This window comes from Meleagris gallopavo, chromosome 6 (genome assembly GCF_000146605.3).
Source record: "Meleagris gallopavo isolate NT-WF06-2002-E0010 breed Aviagen turkey brand Nicholas breeding stock chromosome 6, Turkey_5.1, whole genome shotgun sequence".
NCBI lineage: Eukaryota > Metazoa > Chordata > Aves > Galliformes > Phasianidae > Meleagris > Meleagris gallopavo.
Window position 1 is genome coordinate 19,525,072 of NC_015016.2, and position 10,365 is coordinate 19,535,436.

Consider the following 10,365-nt stretch of genomic DNA (forward strand, 5'->3'; position numbering starts at 1 on the left):
AAAGAGAATAGACCTTGAGCCACCAGCTCCATTATTGCCTATACCCAGCACTTGAAGGAAGAATGCTGGCAAGCTTGTGTCTCCAAATCTGTGACAACTGAACAGCAGAAAAGCAAATAAAAATATCAGTCATGCTAGCTAACTGTCTTTACTGACAATGAAGATGTGAGGAATATCCAGTACATATTGTGCATTAGTTTAATCCATATTAAAGCAACTCTATTAAAAGAGCAGGATTTTGAGAAATTGCTGAGAACATTCACTGCATTTTTCTACTGTGTTATTACCCATTTTCACACCCCTACATATGTTATGGTTTTGTTGCATGTCACACAAAATGGTAATTTGGTTGTGAAAAAATGAGAAATCATGACATTTCACATGTGTTTTCAGTAAAGCAGCAATTTTCCTTGTAACGGGCCCCAGTTTTCTTCCTCAGAAATAGGGCTATTTACAATGAAAACGTTCCTGTTGTGGTGGAGTAATGACACGAAGAAAGGAACCAGGCTGAACACTGCAGAAAAGTTAAAATGCCTACATTTCAAGTGCTTTGAATTTCAGGTGAGCGTGTTGCAGCCTCTCAAACACTGCCCTGCTGACTGGAGCACACCAGCAAAGGAGCTGGCCCCAGCCAAGCCTGTCCACTTGTGAAGATTGTTCCTGACCACTGTTGCCTGCAGTTATCATTCTGGTCAGACTATTACAGTAGAAACTATTTTCCAGGAACTTTTCATGATGAGAAACAAAGGAGCTCTCTGCTCTGCAGAGAATAGCCATTTGGGAGAGCTGGACCGGCTGCAAGTTGGTCATTTGCCCAGACCTTATCATTTTCTATCCAGAGGCTGGCTCTATGCTTGAGTAAACAGCTGGAGCTACGCACCATATTTCATCCAAAGCATGTAAAACAATAATGAACTTTATGGTTCTATAAAGATTTGCAAAATTATTCCCAGGTCTAAAGTTTAATTGTTTAATGTCACCAAATGACTTTGCAATAACTGAGCACGGTGGAGTGGCAGAAGTTAATCACTCGACTGAAGTGAATTAAGATTTTCTAAAGCTACATTTATCACTGTAATTTCAGGCTAATTTCATTTCCCATTCATAAAATATGATTTCAGTTTCTGTATCTCTATGAGCTGCAGAAAAGGAACGTGGCTGTTTTGTAAAACATGTTTTTGTCAAACAATGTCAGAGGTGATGTACATACTGATAACCGGAAAAGACTAAGCTTATCTTGGCATCTTCAACTCGCATTGCACGTGCCTTAGCACTGAAGTCCATGTGCTGTTGAAGGCTTCTCTTTTGAATCTCAATGGGCCAAATTTTCAGCATTAGCTTTGATTTATCTGTTTTTCCAGACCTGCTGTCAGGAGGCAAACACAACGTCAGCCATGCTAAAAGCAGGAGCCAGTTGGGACAGCATTGCTCAAAGCCAAGCCAGTGAACCAAAAGAGCTGTCCCCAAGGGCTGTCCACTTTCTGGTCCTTCAGACACCAGAGCAGGACGAAGGAGGCATAGCTGGCACACTGTCCTCCTCAGACATATCACACACCCAACGCTTGCCTATCAGGATAGAGAGCTCAGCTGAGTCCTGGTCTGCCTGAAGGGCTCAAGGAGAGTCTCCCAGAGTCAGAGGGAAGCTTTCAGGTGGATTAGAGGGAAGGAGAATACCCATTCGTTTCTCAAACGTGCTTCAAGTTCACCATCAACATAGTTAGCTGCAGGTGGTCATACAGTATCTGGCAACTTGGCAAATGGTGGCTTTTGACATTTATTCTTTGGACAAATGCATGAAGAATGAATGAATTAAAAATTTCTCCGAAAGTGGACTGCACCAAACTCTGGACCAAAATCTGTAAAGCACTGAACCTTCTCCTCATCTTTTGATGTGGCTGAGCACTTAGCATCCACAGTCTTTTTCACCTTGCAGCGCTGACATACAAATAGACAAAGCTGCCCATGATGACAACATTTCTGCAAAGTTTCCCAGACATCCAATAGCTCAGCTAAAACTGGGACCCGTGTCAATGTAGCTATTTGGCATTTTTGAATTTATATGGAAATTAGGCCATCTTCTACCACCATTTTCTTTCTCTCCCTCTTGCATAATCCCCTTTCCCTTGAAGAACGCAAAATATATTACTTACCGTTTTTTGTTAGTAACAAAGATCCGAATGGTTAGTTCTGCTATGGTCTCACCCATACAACAGCTTGCACACTCCCACTAATCAGAGTATGTACTCAGGCTGTGGACACATGCTGTCCTGGTCTGAAATTACTTCCAGGTTAGGTCATTGCTGCCAGCTCATTTCCCCTGCTTTCTCTCCTTCACATTTCATAGGTTTGTTAAAAATTAGCCACAAATCCAGCCTAATTTTAGTGTCCTTTTTATTCATTTGTTCCAACTGTTGTACCCCCCTGAACTCTTCCTCTCATACAAATACAATTTATTCCCACACATGGCAGGCATGCTCATGAATTATTTATGTTGCTTTGATAACTTCTACTTTGAAAATAATGAGGGAAGCAAATGTTTCCAATGTAGGAGTCATAACAAGCAAGAAATCCAGCCAAGCTACTGGGCAAGATGGTGGTAAAATGCCCCAAGTTAAAAAAACATACCTTTGCAATGTCCGAAGAAACATCACAAAAATCATTCAAAGCACTGTCCTCAGAAACAGTGCTATTCAGCTCAAATTAGGAGCCAATATCGTGCAATGACCAAAGAAGCTCTCATTTCCCCAGTTTGCATCCTGCTCATGGGAAAAAATTTTGGCAGACTGAGGGTTGAATATATGTACAGCTGTCTTATCTATCGCATTTGACACACGTTCTGGACAAAGGTTGTGTGGGATAAACCAATGACAGCTTTCCCATCTACTTGCACGCAATGAGAAAGTTCCCTACTTTTCCTCACAAATTAAAAAGATAGGTCTGCTGAGAGGAAGAAAATTGACTATATACACCAGGGGAAAACACTATGTGTTACAGCTTCTGGGTACTTTGGTCTTACATCACACTGATATGTGTTTTGCTTTTGTGTCCTGAACACAATCCATCCTACAAAGCAGGGGATGCAATATCTAATGAAGTAGTTTATTTAGGCAGAAATTTTGTAGAAGTCTGAGAAAATTATTCAATCATTTTCAAGTGTTAAGCAAAAAAGAAATGGGCAGGAAAGGATATGCTATCTCAGCAAAGGGGAGAGGAATGTAACAAACTAATGACTTGTTTTACATAGACTTCACCCCACATTTGTGCAGAAGTGGTAGGAAGCAAAGCTTCATGAAGGCATTGAAAGGTTAGCAGCCTGGAGTGAGAGGAATCAGCCATCTCATTCCCGTGTACTGACTGCTGGGGCTTTGAGCAAGGCAATCTGCCCATGGGCTGATATTCATGGCAGAAGGGGCCATGTGGCCTAGCATCAGTACTGCCTGCATGTACTGCCTGACAAAATGTCTCATGTGACACTTTTGTCACCAGGGCTACTGAGCTGGATTAGATCAGTGCAGATGTAAGTTCCACGGGTTGTCATAGCAACGAGAAACTAGGCAGGTGGAAAATGGCTCCCACCTATCTTCCCCAGACTTCATGGGGCTGTGTGGGATGGAGTTGGGGGCTCAAGGCCTTTGAGGCCTGGCAGGTGAGGCCTGGAAGATGGCCCTGCCTGCGGGAGCCTGTGTGCCCCTGTGCCTGGACAGCTGTGAATCCCAAGACTCAGAGGCCCTCTGGTCTCTTCTTCCTTTTCCTCAAAAGGTTTAAGATTGGCATTTCTCTGCTTTGCGATGGATGTACAAGAAGAAAAAACACTGAAATACATCAGGAAACTGATTATTCTAAGGTTTCTGATGTAATTCGGAATGGTTGGTAAATGTAATAGAAAAAAAAGTAAGCTAAACATTTTAAAAGCATAATCCAATGAGGATTTGCAGTCTCTATGCTTTATTCGCTAGGCTGCACAAAAAGAAAAGGAACCTCCATTCAAAATGAAGATTCCTGATTAGAGATTTTACTTTTTTCCTTGGATCATTTTAACATTTTCTTTTTGCTGTCCTGCAGCAAAGTTCTTTGAGACAGCCTGTTCTCCCACCAAAGCCAGTGAGAACTACCAAGGACTGTTTTTCCTGGAGCCAAGTGACGTAATGCTCAGCTGCACTTCCTAGGTAGGCTGTATTGCGCAAAGACCGTCAGTCTTTTACTTGTTCTGTATTGATTTGACAGATTGTCTGTCCCAACCTACTCCTTTTTCCTTACATGTTTTCCAGAGCCAAATACTATATTGAACAGGTTTCCGTGCTGTTTAAAAAATTGTATTTTTCCACAAAATCAGTCCCTCCCAGTTTTAAAACCCCTCTGCCAAAAAACGTCACCCAAATATCTTAATATCATGTTTCTTCCTATTGTTGATTTTGGAAACTGTTGGATCCTTTGGCTGTAGTTAAGTATCTTCAAAGAAATCAGCTGGAGTCAGAAAAATGTCAGTTCAAATAGTTTAAGCCTGGCAAAATGATAAGCAAATGAAAACAGTCTTATTAAGTTTGAGAAGCCCAACAGTTGTGTAGCTTGATATCCAAACTAAATCTTCCACTCAGCTAAAGGAAAAACTGATAAGAATTCGGGAAATAAACTTTATATGCTGTTGCTAAAGTTAATGAAGAAAGACAGGAGGCCCCCCTCTAAAGAAAGGAAAAGTCAAGTTACAGGAAAAGGAAATAGGTGCTGGAACAAATTCTTCAGTTGTATAGTTACATCAGTTTGGAGGTGTTCAAAACAAGGCTGATACAAAAGGTCACTATAACTGCTCCTTACCAGGGTTTGGACTAGATGACCTGAAAGGTCTTTGCCAAAGCTATTATCATTGGTACTGTGATACCTTTATAAGATAGCTTTTGTACTCCAATAACTCAAAAATTGATGTTCTTTTTAGAATGACATTTCACAGCCTGTAAATCCTAAAATGGACTAATGGCTTTGACTTTTTGGGGTAGAAGATTGGTCTTAAAAGTAAAGGACTAGCTTGTGCTCAAAACTTTTGAGCCTTTATTTGTTGGGTGAGAAATAGTTCACACACTTCCCCTACCAATAATGATGGTTCAGAAGATGTCATTAAAGTTGAGAAGGTCAACAGTCTGTGAACCACAATTTGAGTAAATGGGCTTTGAGAGAAAGCCTTTGAGCCAGCCCATGCCATAGTGGTCTGACATTAACTAGATAGATACATTTCTTTGGAGATTCGAGGGATATTCAGATATTTTCTCACAAACAAACTTGAACTCATCTTATGGATTATGGTATTTTTACAATATATATATTTTTTAATGGAGGCTAACATTCACATATACAATTTCTTGGCTTGAAAGAGGATGCTTCTTTCTGCACAGAAGAGGATCAAAAAAGATAAGAGATGGTAAAAGTAAATATGATTGCAATCTCTCAGTGTTCTCTCTCTAGTGCTACTGGCTCTAATGTTGGTTTTAATTACATTTAAGACCAACCCCAGGGCAGCTCTAATGTACATCTCTTGAGATAGCTCCTGAGTCTTACTCTGCAAGTCCCTTAGCAATTCCTCAATGCTATTTCTTGAGAACAAATGAGAAAATGAAGAGTTGCTCAGTGTCTCAATCATCATGTAGGTTGTATCAGAATAATGATATTTTTCTCTCGTCATTACAAGTGATCAAATAAAGACAAGTTTGTATGATACTGGTTTGTATACAGACTGTAAAAAATAAGACCAGTTAAAAGAAAAAACAGGTGTGAGTTTAGTGTGCACACTGTACTTTAGCAGCAGCAAAACAGAGCCCCATCCAGTTTATGGTGGCATATGGCCCAGAGCAAATAGCAGCTGTACAAAATTCATGTGTATTTTTTGTACAGTTCCTTTGACCTGAATATTTGTCTTGTGGAATTTCAGACAGAATCAAAAGCTGTATTTGCTGTCAAGGTAGGCATACCACGCGTACCCAAGTACCTAATCCTGCATTCCTTTTGCATTCCAGGCACCCACAAAGTCAATGAGAATTTGAGATGCAGAATGAATACAGGGCCAGGCACATCATTTGAATATTTTAAGGAATGTTCTTGGATTTTTACAGTTGATGTCATGTTTTCTACCCCATCAATATGGATTAACAATGGTCCAGAACAGCAGGAACTCATTTCTTATTCATATATGCTAATTGCATGGTGCTGGATAGCAGCGATTTCTTCCTAAACTTAAAGTTTGTGCGGGGATCTTTTTTTTTTTTTCAGCTAACAGAATAGGGAAAGGATGTGACTATGAAGCAGAGAAGTGAAGAGGATTTAACACAAACACTGAACTATTCCATACCTCTAAACATGTACCCCATACTTTTAAAAGATGTTATACAATTCACATGGATATAATCCATCCTTCCTTAATCTGAACCCTAGCTGACTTTGAGGTAAGACTGCAAATTCTGTAGTATATTTTTCTTTATTATTTCAATATGTTATTTAATTTTTTGAAATCTCTATGGAGGTAATTCATTAATAGTTTCCTTGTTTCATGGCACCACAGTATCCGGTATCTTAGAACAATGCATGAAGCAGTATAACCTCTTGGTGTGTGAGACAGAACTGTATATAAAACATGTCTTATCTTCTTAATAACAATTTTAGATCTAATGTTTCATATTAAAATACATTTATCTTGCAGAAGACCTGGTCCAAAGGTGTCCTGTCTTTGCAGTAAAAGATGGTATAGTGTGAGATGCCGGTCCTTCACTTCTGCTAATCTTAGCTGGCTTCTGGTGTGCTGGATAGGACTGCTAGCTCTGATGCAAATATTTTTGCTGATACTGCCTGGTTTTGCGAAAACTGATCGAATTAGAGTTGTTTCAACTGGCATAGACCTTCAGCAATGATGTTTTTTAAAAATTGCATTTTTTCTAATGATTTTTGACTTCCTAATTTGTCTGTCTCTATCCAACTGACCTACAGACTTAGCAGAACTCAGGAGTCTATGGAGAGATGAGCATGGAACACTGTTATTTATGTTTTCAGACAATGCACACAACAAATCTGTTTTTCTCTCCTAGTTACCAATGCCAACTAGAAACATCTATTATCATTTTATAGGTCATCACATCATCATATGGATATAGAATCTGTTTTTCACAAGCTCTTTGATTAGATTAGTAGTATTAGATTATGGGGGCTTTGCTGATGCTAAAAGCCTATTTACTTATAATTATGAAAATAGCACCAGCAAGCTACGGCCTCTTTCCTCTTTTTCTCTGCATGCTCTGAATTCAAGGTGCTTTCTAGTCATCTGTTCATCTTTGAGTGCTGTTATATGACATCTATTGCCTTGCCTTGTCCAACCACCAGCATTCACAGCAGACATTGGAAATTTGGCAGCAGCTGTGGCCTGTGGGTATCTGTAAGCAGGGATTACTAGGAAGGCGATTGCATTCGTATTGAACATTCCCAATACATTTAAAGGCAGGCAGGGGACCTTGTTTGAAAACCCAATGAGACCATGGGGTCTGGGAAGAAATCCATCCTTCTGCTTCACCACAGCTCTGCCATGCTGCACTCAGCAGAGCAGTGGCTCAGTGACTGGGGCACCCCGATCCCCTGCCTCATCCGACTCCATGTGGAAGGCAGCAGGAGCAGTGAGATGGGCACTGGCCAGCCTTCTCCTGTATGCCTATGAAATCTGCCACTGGAGGAAAATCCCCAGCAGGAGCCTGCCATGTATTGTCTGTTTGTGCAGTGCACGGCATGACGTTGGTATAGGAATCAAAGCAGGGTAGAAGGTCTGTCATAATACATGATTTTAAAACTAGAAAAACAAGGGGACCGATGCTTTTTTAGTATACGTTTTGCCTTATAGATGGAGATGAAGAGGAGGGGAAAAGACAGTGTTTAAAAGGAAGAAAATGTGTTTATCTCTCACATAAGAAACATCTCCTCATATAACAACAAGGAGAATAATATTACCTTTGTGCTCTACTAAATAATCAGAGCAACAATTGCAGACACAATTGGACTTTCAAGCAAGAATGAGATGAGAATGCCAAATCTACCACAGCAGCTCAACAGCACCAGCACCTGGTAACGCTGTCTCTTCTGTTTGCAAATGAGCGTTTGTCTATCTGTATGTGGAGCGTTTATATCTAATCCTGTCAATTTGGACTGTAGATATTGCATTTTCCTAGAATTAAAGCAACATCCCTTATAACTTCTGAGAGATTATTAGGTGTGATTTTCAAAAATATCGAGCTTTTATAGTATAACTCCTTTTGACTTGACTGAGAGCTAAACTAGTTGAGGATCAGGCACATCCGAAAATCATATCCACCTTTTTGAAGACACAAAGTGCATTTTGTATTGACATAATAGTACATCTCATTCCAAGCTTTTCACAAACAGTTGGAAGATAAGTTTCATATCATGCCTAAAATGCATGTATTAAGCATATTCAAGCAACAAAATAGCAATCCAGAGAAAACCAAATGTCTTTTTCCAACTCCTTGCTCTCTTTTGCCTTTACTCCATTCAGTCTGTCCAAGATTGTACGTCCAATGACCTATCCTGTATCAAATATCTGTATCTTCTGTTCCCTCCTTAGCCATCATTTAGCCTCTTCTGACACCACCTTACCCATATGAATGAACCTTGTTCATTTTCCTCTCGTTTTTATCCTTCTCGTGCCTCCTTTTCTTTCAGGGTTTCATTCAGACCATGCAGCTCTTGCTCCTTGTCATGGGCAGAATTTTCAGTCTTCTTTTGTCATTATACAAATTCAAATATTTAACTAGTTCTCCAGATCCAGTTCAGTGAATGCAGTGCTCTTTAAAAGCAGCATTGTTAGTAAAGCATTTGTGTATCTTGAGTGCAAATCTTTCAATTTAAATTTAGGAAAAGCCCAGACAAATTGTTGGGAAAAGAATGTGAATTGCTTTGCTTATTTCACCTGCAAATATTTCAACTCAGAACACTGATATACAAAATATTATGATAGTTTTGTTTGCATCACATACAAAAGCATCTAACATTTCTGAAAGCCTAGGAGACTTGGGGACTTTTTTCTTCCTTGCCCAAGTGTCTGCATATTTGATATTTTGGGGGAAAAAAAAGACATTCCTAGATCAGCTATAAGAAGTTTTTGGCAGAAATTTATTTATTTATTTATTTTTCCCATGGAATTTTGAAGTTTGGTGTTTGTGGCGTTATAGTTATATTCAAGATTCAGTTAGTCTTTAGCACTTAAAAAATGTCAGGTGCCTTTCAAGTGTTTCTGTTCACAGCTATTCTTTGTGATGCATCCTACAGGGGTACCTGCTATGACTTTGGTTCTGAGAAATCAACGCTCAGCACTCCTGATCTCCTCTGCTCAGAGACAGCCATTTCTGTCATGACAGAATGGCCCTGCTTCTGATTCGCTATCAGCTTTTATAAAGGTTTGCAACTTGTTGGTCCTTCTACTGCATGGGCCTGAAGTCTCATCCTGTAGTCCTACTGGAGAACACGGCCTGGCAAGAGAGGTCTTCTGTTTCTGTGCTTTCTGGAAGGAAATCTTCCTATGCTACTTCTTCTCAACAGCACAGAGGCTTTGAAGGTATTTCCCAGAAGGAGCAACGTAGAGAGAAAAAAAAAGATCAGGCTTCTTCTTGACCCCATATGGGCCAATATGCCCAGACACATAATCAGTCTCCATTTCTCTGTTGTCAGTTCCTGTTGCTAGTGATGCTTTCATTGCAATTCAGAATTTTGCTTCTCAAGCACAAATGCCTCACAGCCTCACAGTGGCCTTATGAACTACAGTAAACTCTGACCTTTTGAATATAAAACAGCTTTCTGAAGCAGGAAAGACTCTGAAGCCTCCATCTGTGGCAAAGCAACACTCCAACCCACAATGGGAACAAAGGACATGATATTTCCTCTGTGTATGTTCATGGCAGCAAGAAGGGCAGGTGGACTATCAACCTCTGCTTCTCCTCGGGAGGTTCAGTGTGTGGAAGGAGGCATTTTCTGCCACGTTTGAGTCTGTCAGGTAAGAAATAGGTGATGACCTTAAATTTCTGAAAGATCCTCTCAGCACCTGTTACCCCTTGGAAACAACCTCACCACCCACTCCTTTAAGAGAAAATTAAATTTTTTTTTTGGATCTGGATGATTGCTTGACTCTTCCTTCTGATAAAAAAAGAAAAGAATTAGGAGTAACCTAGAAAGAGATAGTAATACCAGGAGAAACCTGTTGCTTCTGCTGTGATAAGTTCTCTTCCATTCATCTGACAACAAAAACTCTAAAGAATGTCAGAAGTGGCTTTTCTTTAGAAAAATGTCCCATTTCTTCCCAAAAGGACATTTTACATCCAAAGGCCTGCCACC

At 40.0% G+C, this 10,365-nt stretch overlaps 1 long non-coding RNA gene across 2 annotated transcripts; it reads left to right on the plus strand.

The window, feature by feature from the left end:
- Nucleotides 1-3,092: 3,092 nt before the first annotated feature.
- Nucleotides 3,093-10,163, plus strand: LOC109368171. 2 transcript variants are annotated; one of them, XR_002115932.2, is made up of 5 exons: nucleotides 3,093-3,646; nucleotides 4,063-4,166; nucleotides 6,256-6,428; nucleotides 7,865-8,085; nucleotides 9,307-10,163. It is a non-coding gene; the product is annotated as an uncharacterized LOC109368171 (long non-coding RNA). The 2 variants fall into 2 exon arrangements; XR_004160099.1 differs by lacking the exon at nucleotides 7,865-8,085 and having other exon boundaries at nucleotides 3,107-3,646; nucleotides 9,307-10,162.
- The last annotated feature ends 202 nt before the right edge of the window (nucleotides 10,164-10,365 follow it).